General features: G+C 33.5%; 1 long non-coding RNA gene across 1 annotated transcript; it reads left to right on the forward strand.

Moving 5' to 3' along the window:
• Positions 1-1,700: 1,700 nt before the first annotated feature.
• LOC135154562 (uncharacterized) lies at positions 1,701-5,942 on the forward strand. Its single transcript, XR_010293958.1, has 5 exons — positions 1,701-1,862; positions 2,426-2,589; positions 3,246-3,363; positions 3,781-3,895; positions 5,591-5,942. It is a non-coding gene; the product is annotated as an uncharacterized LOC135154562 (long non-coding RNA).
• Positions 5,943-6,195: the final 253 nt, after the last annotated feature.

Consider the following 6,195-nt stretch of genomic DNA (forward strand, 5'->3'; position numbering starts at 1 on the left):
TGAAACCCATAGGCCACCCATAACCCACTTGAAACCCATTAACCATACTGGAATATCAAACCAAATGATACCAGTTAGAACCAATAGGACTTACCAGTTGATTCTAGTAAGAACCCGTATATATATAATATATACATATATATATATGTATATAAGAGGCATAGTGGTAATGCATTGTACTTATTTCCAACAGAGTTTATATATATATATATATATATATATATATTATATAAGAACTATGTTTTCATACCTTTGTTGTTTTATTTGTCGCTTCTCTTAAACTGTAACTGACTTTTGAAATATTTTTGTAATTGTTGATATCTGCAGTAATCATTCAAATTTCTTATCCGACAAGTCACTGGCTCAATATAGCTGTAACCCACTTTACATTAATATTTATATTTTTTGTACAGATCATATTACTTCAAAGTCCTCTTATCTTTGTTTTTAATTCCTTTTGAGATAATTCTTTATGATTATCATTCATGAATGTGTTTCCTATAACTATTATTATTGTTACCATCAACAAAGCGTTACTTTTCTTTAAAAAAAGCAAGTATTATTTCATACAATCCACTCTTTAATCTACATGTATTGTTATTCATTCAACATTGGTTAAATATATATTTATGTGAAAATGTTCATTATGTTAAAGGTATATACATTTAGCCTACTCCCAACATTTGTCCGTTCCTGCTTTTGACATTACTCCCCCCCCCCTCCCTGTATACTTTTCTTTTTGTATCCCCTTTCCAATATATACATTAGTATACTTTGTTATTTTTTTGTTGCTTATTTGTTTACTGAAATTTTGCTCTGTACAAATTCATGTAATTCAGCCTTTTACCACAATAAATGCCATGCATTTATCCATCCTATACACAGCTCGATTGAGGATAAGAGGAAAAAATATCTACATAATAACTAACTTAATTATTCTTTATGTTAATTTTAATATTTCCACCTTGAAAAGTTTCATTAAAGTATGTGGTTCGATATTACCATATAACTTAAATCGAAACATGTTATTCTCAGTGAAATTTTCTAGTTTACATTAAAAAAATTGTTATCCTAGATATTTGTTGCGAGAAAAAAATTTCTTCCTATTTAATCTCTTTTTTCTAATTTAAGTTAAAGAGGACTATTTTACACTATTTTTACAAATCATATAAAAATTAATGTATTTTTCTTTTTTTAACTCACTGATATTTTAAAAATATTTTTGAAGGTGAATAGAATAGCTATTTTTTTCTATTTATAACGCGCATATTTATTGCTAGTTTACAACCTTGCCATATTAAGCAAGGCTATCTTTATCTTTCAAAGAAAAAGAAAATAAATAAAATAGAAATAAAGAACAAATATTAAGCTAATTCATTCTTAAACTTTCAAAGAAAAAAAAAAGCTCCAAAAGCAGAGGCAAAAATCGTCATTTCTTGACTGGTTGCCAACCAAAACCAAACAAGAAGAAATGTTTATGTTAAGAAGTTCGTATATCTATTTTAAAACCTCTTTCTTGCTTTAGACCCCCCCCCCCCCCTTCATTATTCCTGACTCAGCAGATCTTCCTTCAATCACCGGGCGCGGGCGGGCCTGCGCATGCGCACTGAGTGCCACTGATCGCTATCGTCCGTATAATTATGCAAATTAACCAGCGCCGCCAAACGCAAACCGCCAATCTAATTTGAATTTGAAAGAGCCATCTTCGCCGCGCCGTTATTTTGCACCGCACTTTTATCGAGTGCTAGTGCGATAAAGAAGGATAAAGAAGGCCGTTTTAATAATAATTCAACCGCTGAAATCACACGGACCAGATTTGGACAATGACTTGAAAGCTAAGACATTCGCAGTAGGCTCTACAGGTAAGTTAACATTTTTCTATGATTTTCTTTTCGTAGTTTGTTAAATGGCGCGGCTCGCAGCTAGCTGCGGGGCTAGCTGTAACGTTAGAGTTCGTCAGGACATCCTGTTACTGCCCCTCAGCGCTGCCTGCCGGCCGCGACTAGCCGGGCGTGGATGTGTGGCTGCCATGCCGGTGCAAGTCTGCGCACATACATCATATTGACCTTACGATTTGTGTTAAGATTTAACATGAATTTCTTTTTATTTCACAAAATCTTTCAGTTGATATTGTTCCATATATTGTTATAAGTAAATGAGAGAGATATGTGATCGAATGTGAAACTGATTTTCTTGGTCTTGGAAAAAATCTGAGACTCGGCCAGTTATGATTTTCAATTTCAGATTTAACATTATGATAGTGGCCAGCGCCTCGTGTCTGCGCACCAATCACTTTACACACGATTTGAGGATTTTGATGAGATTTTGAAATGCCGAAAATCGAAATTCATTATTTTTTCCACCATTTTAAGAGTCTGATTTGTTCATGAATAGCTGTTTATCACTTTTTGACTGTGTATTTCAGGAGAGAGGGAGACCCAAAACTACTGAGCCTCGAGGAGGAGATGAAGTCAGTGAACATGACCTGGGGTACCGGTAGTTTCCAGAAGAAGGCCCAGCTCAGAACCGCCAGGAGTAGAGATCCGAATACTTCGTTGCTGCCCTCCATATGAGGAGGCTGTAAGTTAGGTAATTCAGATGTCAAGTTTTCTTTTGGGGTCTTTGTGTATCTTCTATTATGAGAATTATGGAAAAGAGATGGTGATTTAATGGTTTTAAAGATGTAAAATATGAAATTCTAGCACTTTTTTTAGGCCTAATATGAGTTCGGACACCCTACTTATAATTTTTTTTTGAGGAGCGCGATATTTTTGTACATGACCCAAGCCTAGTTTCACCACAGATTAATTAATAGCTACACAGCTGTTGCATTTACAATTTTAATAACAATCTACAACAATTGAGCATTTTATAAAATTGAGTGTGTCTAGGAAAGCAAATTCGGAGGCATAAGGAGAGCCATTTATTGAGCTCCATGGAATTATAAACATGAAGGACTGATCTCTGCGACATCGATTTCAGAAGTATTCCCAAGACCAAGTGAACTTACTCATTTTTTAAATAAATATGATGATGTGCTGTTTATCATTATAGTTGAATCATTGATTCACAATCCCATGTATTTTTCTTAATGTGCAAATGGAATTTTACAACACTCTGTAGTAACCCTTGCCCGCCTTAGGTGTAGACATGTATTGCTATTCACTGTAATATAGACGTATTTTTATTCACTGTTCACTGTACTGATTATTTTTCTCTCCATTGTTTAAAAAAAAATTCTTCAGATACATCGCATCTACCAGCAAAGAACGTGTGCCAGTACAGGGAAGGAATGTACCTGTCGCACGTGAACTCTTCAGAGGCAGTGAGGACAACAAGATCTGCAAGCAAGTGATCCTTTTTGTAAGAAAATTTCCAATTTGTACATTTCACAATTAATTTTTTTTAAAGCCTTTGTACACATTTAGAGTATCAAGGCTTACAAAATGTAAAAATTAAATGTTTGCCCAAAAATCATTATGGGAAAGGTGGATTTCCGAGGAAAAATCAAATCTATCTTTGTTTACACAGTTGTACGAGCAACCTTATAGGAGGCTTGTCTAGGCTCCGTGATGAAAATACAATGTAAAAATTGATTCACAATCCCATGTATTTTTCTTAAAGTGCAAATGGAATTTTACAACACTCTGTAGTAACCCTTGCCCGCCTAAGGTGTAGACATGTATTGCTATTCACTGTAATATATACGTATTTGTTATTCGCTGTTGTTCACTGTACTGATTATTTTTCTCTCCATTGTTTTTGAAAAAAATTCCTCAGATACATCGCATCTACCAGCAAAGAATGTGTGCCAGTAGAGGAAAGGAATGTACCTGTCGCACGTGAACTCTTCAGAGGCAGTGAGGACTAGATCTGCAAGCAAGTTATCCTTTTTGTAAGAAAATTTCCAATTTGTACATTTTACAATTAATTTTTTTTAAAGCCTTTGTACACATTTAGAGTATCAAGGCTTACAAAATGTAAAAATTTAATGTTTGCCCAAAAATCATTATGGGAAAGGTGGATTTCCGAGGGAAATCTATCTTTGTTTACACAGTTGTACGAGCAACCTTATAGGAGGCTTGTCTAGGCTCCGTGATGAAAATACAATGTAAAAATGATAAAATTATCTTCATGGAGTCCTCTAGGCTAGCCAGTGACATGGGCCCATGCCCATCAATTTTAATTCATGCTTTTGCATAACCAAATGGCGTGAATTTAAAACTGGAAGTATAATTTCAGATTGACCTCCGAAATGAAACGTGCACAATTAGTCTGAACTAAAATAACATTTCCTGAATTTTTTCTTAAATCTGAAGGCTGAAGTATTTTTTTATCTTTGAAATTAAATTGGTTCTCGTTGTTTATTACCTCTGACTTACCAGTATGTGTGGGGGTACCGTAGAAGTAGAATTAAAGGGATGGTCCAGGCTGGAAACATATCTCAATAAATAGAGTAAAATTCACATAGCAAAATGCTGAAAACTTGATCAAAATTTGATAACTAATTAAGGTTTTGAATTTTAAAGATTTGCATTATTCCGGTGAAATAGTTCTAGGCATGTCTTTATGAATATTCATTAGGTTGGCTGATGATGTCATATCCCAATTGCCCTTTTGTATTTTATTATATGAGATTAGGTTTATTAAGATATTTTTAACCAAGAACTATTGACAATTGGATTGACAACTGATTAGGTGCATTAGTTATTGACGCAACTTATTTCATTACAATGGAGACGCATCATTTACACGTGTATGAAAAAATCAAACATTTATGATTTCATCTAGTAACATAAAAAAAAGGAAAGTGGAGATGTGACATCAGCCCACCTAATGAATATTCATGACAAAGTGCATACAACTGTTTTCACAAAATATTGATAAACTTTAAAATTCAATAACTTCTTGTTATCCTATTTTGATGAAATTTTCATCATTTTGCTCTGTGAATTTTACTCAAGTATTATTTAGATGTAAATATTTTCGGCCCGGACCATCCCTTTAATCCTCTGATAAAATTTTGTATTTCATTTTTTTTTTTGCTTTGTCTTGCATTTTTAAACATGTTCTGGGAACTGCTTTTTGAAAGTTGTCAGCATTAACAAGTTGTCTTTTTCCGACAGTTACCATAGTAACAGTCAGAGGCCAGTGCTTCTCAGCCAATCAAAAGCAATGATTTCACTGAAATAGTCGGCACTGACAATCATGAAATACCCATCAGATGTTAGCAGATAATGTGCAACATAGACTCCTAGATACATATCTATATGCAAACATACATAGTCTAAGTCTTTATTATTAAAATAAATGTATAGGTATAAGGTCGAGGCAATTTCATCTCTGCGATGTCAATTTCAGAAGTATTCCCAAGACCATGTGAACTTACTATACATGTTGTAATAAAAATGATGATGTGCTGTCTATCATTTATAATTGAATCATTGAAATATGGAACTTAGAGAAGTTTCACTATCCCATGTATTTTCTTTATGTGCAGATATAATTTTACACCACTGAAATTTTGTATTACGGTATTCACTGTACTTATTATTTTTCATTCCATTGGTTTTTTTCTTCTAATCTTCAGATACATCGCATCTACCAGCAAAGATCAAGTGCCACTACAGGAAAGGAAGGTACCTGTTTCACGTTTCCTCTTCAGAGCCAGTGAGGGCCCCAAGATCTCAATAAATAATAATTAAAAAAAGACTCCTTTATAATTCCTTTAAAAATAGTACATATTATTTATTGAAGGTAAATGCTTAGATGCATTATATTCAAATTTTGTCTCCAAGCTAGCATGTAAAAATTGGATTGACTACATATTTACTGTGTAAGTTAATGATCTTTGTTGACACATAATACAAGAATTATACACAGCATGTTACAGTTTGTAACATAATTTTCTTTCATTAAATTCCTAGTTTAAATACCATATAGATGTTTTTTGTGACTTTTGTCATTCTCTGATGTTTTTTGGTACAGATTTCAAGAGACTGAGGGATTGATTTACCAGAGCAAGTTTACAGTCCAATCCTGTTATATTGTGCATGTGGAAATTAACAAGGTTTCAATACAATGCTACAAATTTACCTTGATTCATTTCATCAGTCCTATGTGCAAGGATAATTATTTCACTTGTCCTTGCACATTGTTATAACAGGAGTGGACATTCAATGTAAAGATAATTGA

Source organism: Lytechinus pictus, chromosome 6, assembly GCF_037042905.1.
Source record: "Lytechinus pictus isolate F3 Inbred chromosome 6, Lp3.0, whole genome shotgun sequence".
NCBI lineage: Eukaryota > Metazoa > Echinodermata > Echinoidea > Temnopleuroida > Toxopneustidae > Lytechinus > Lytechinus pictus.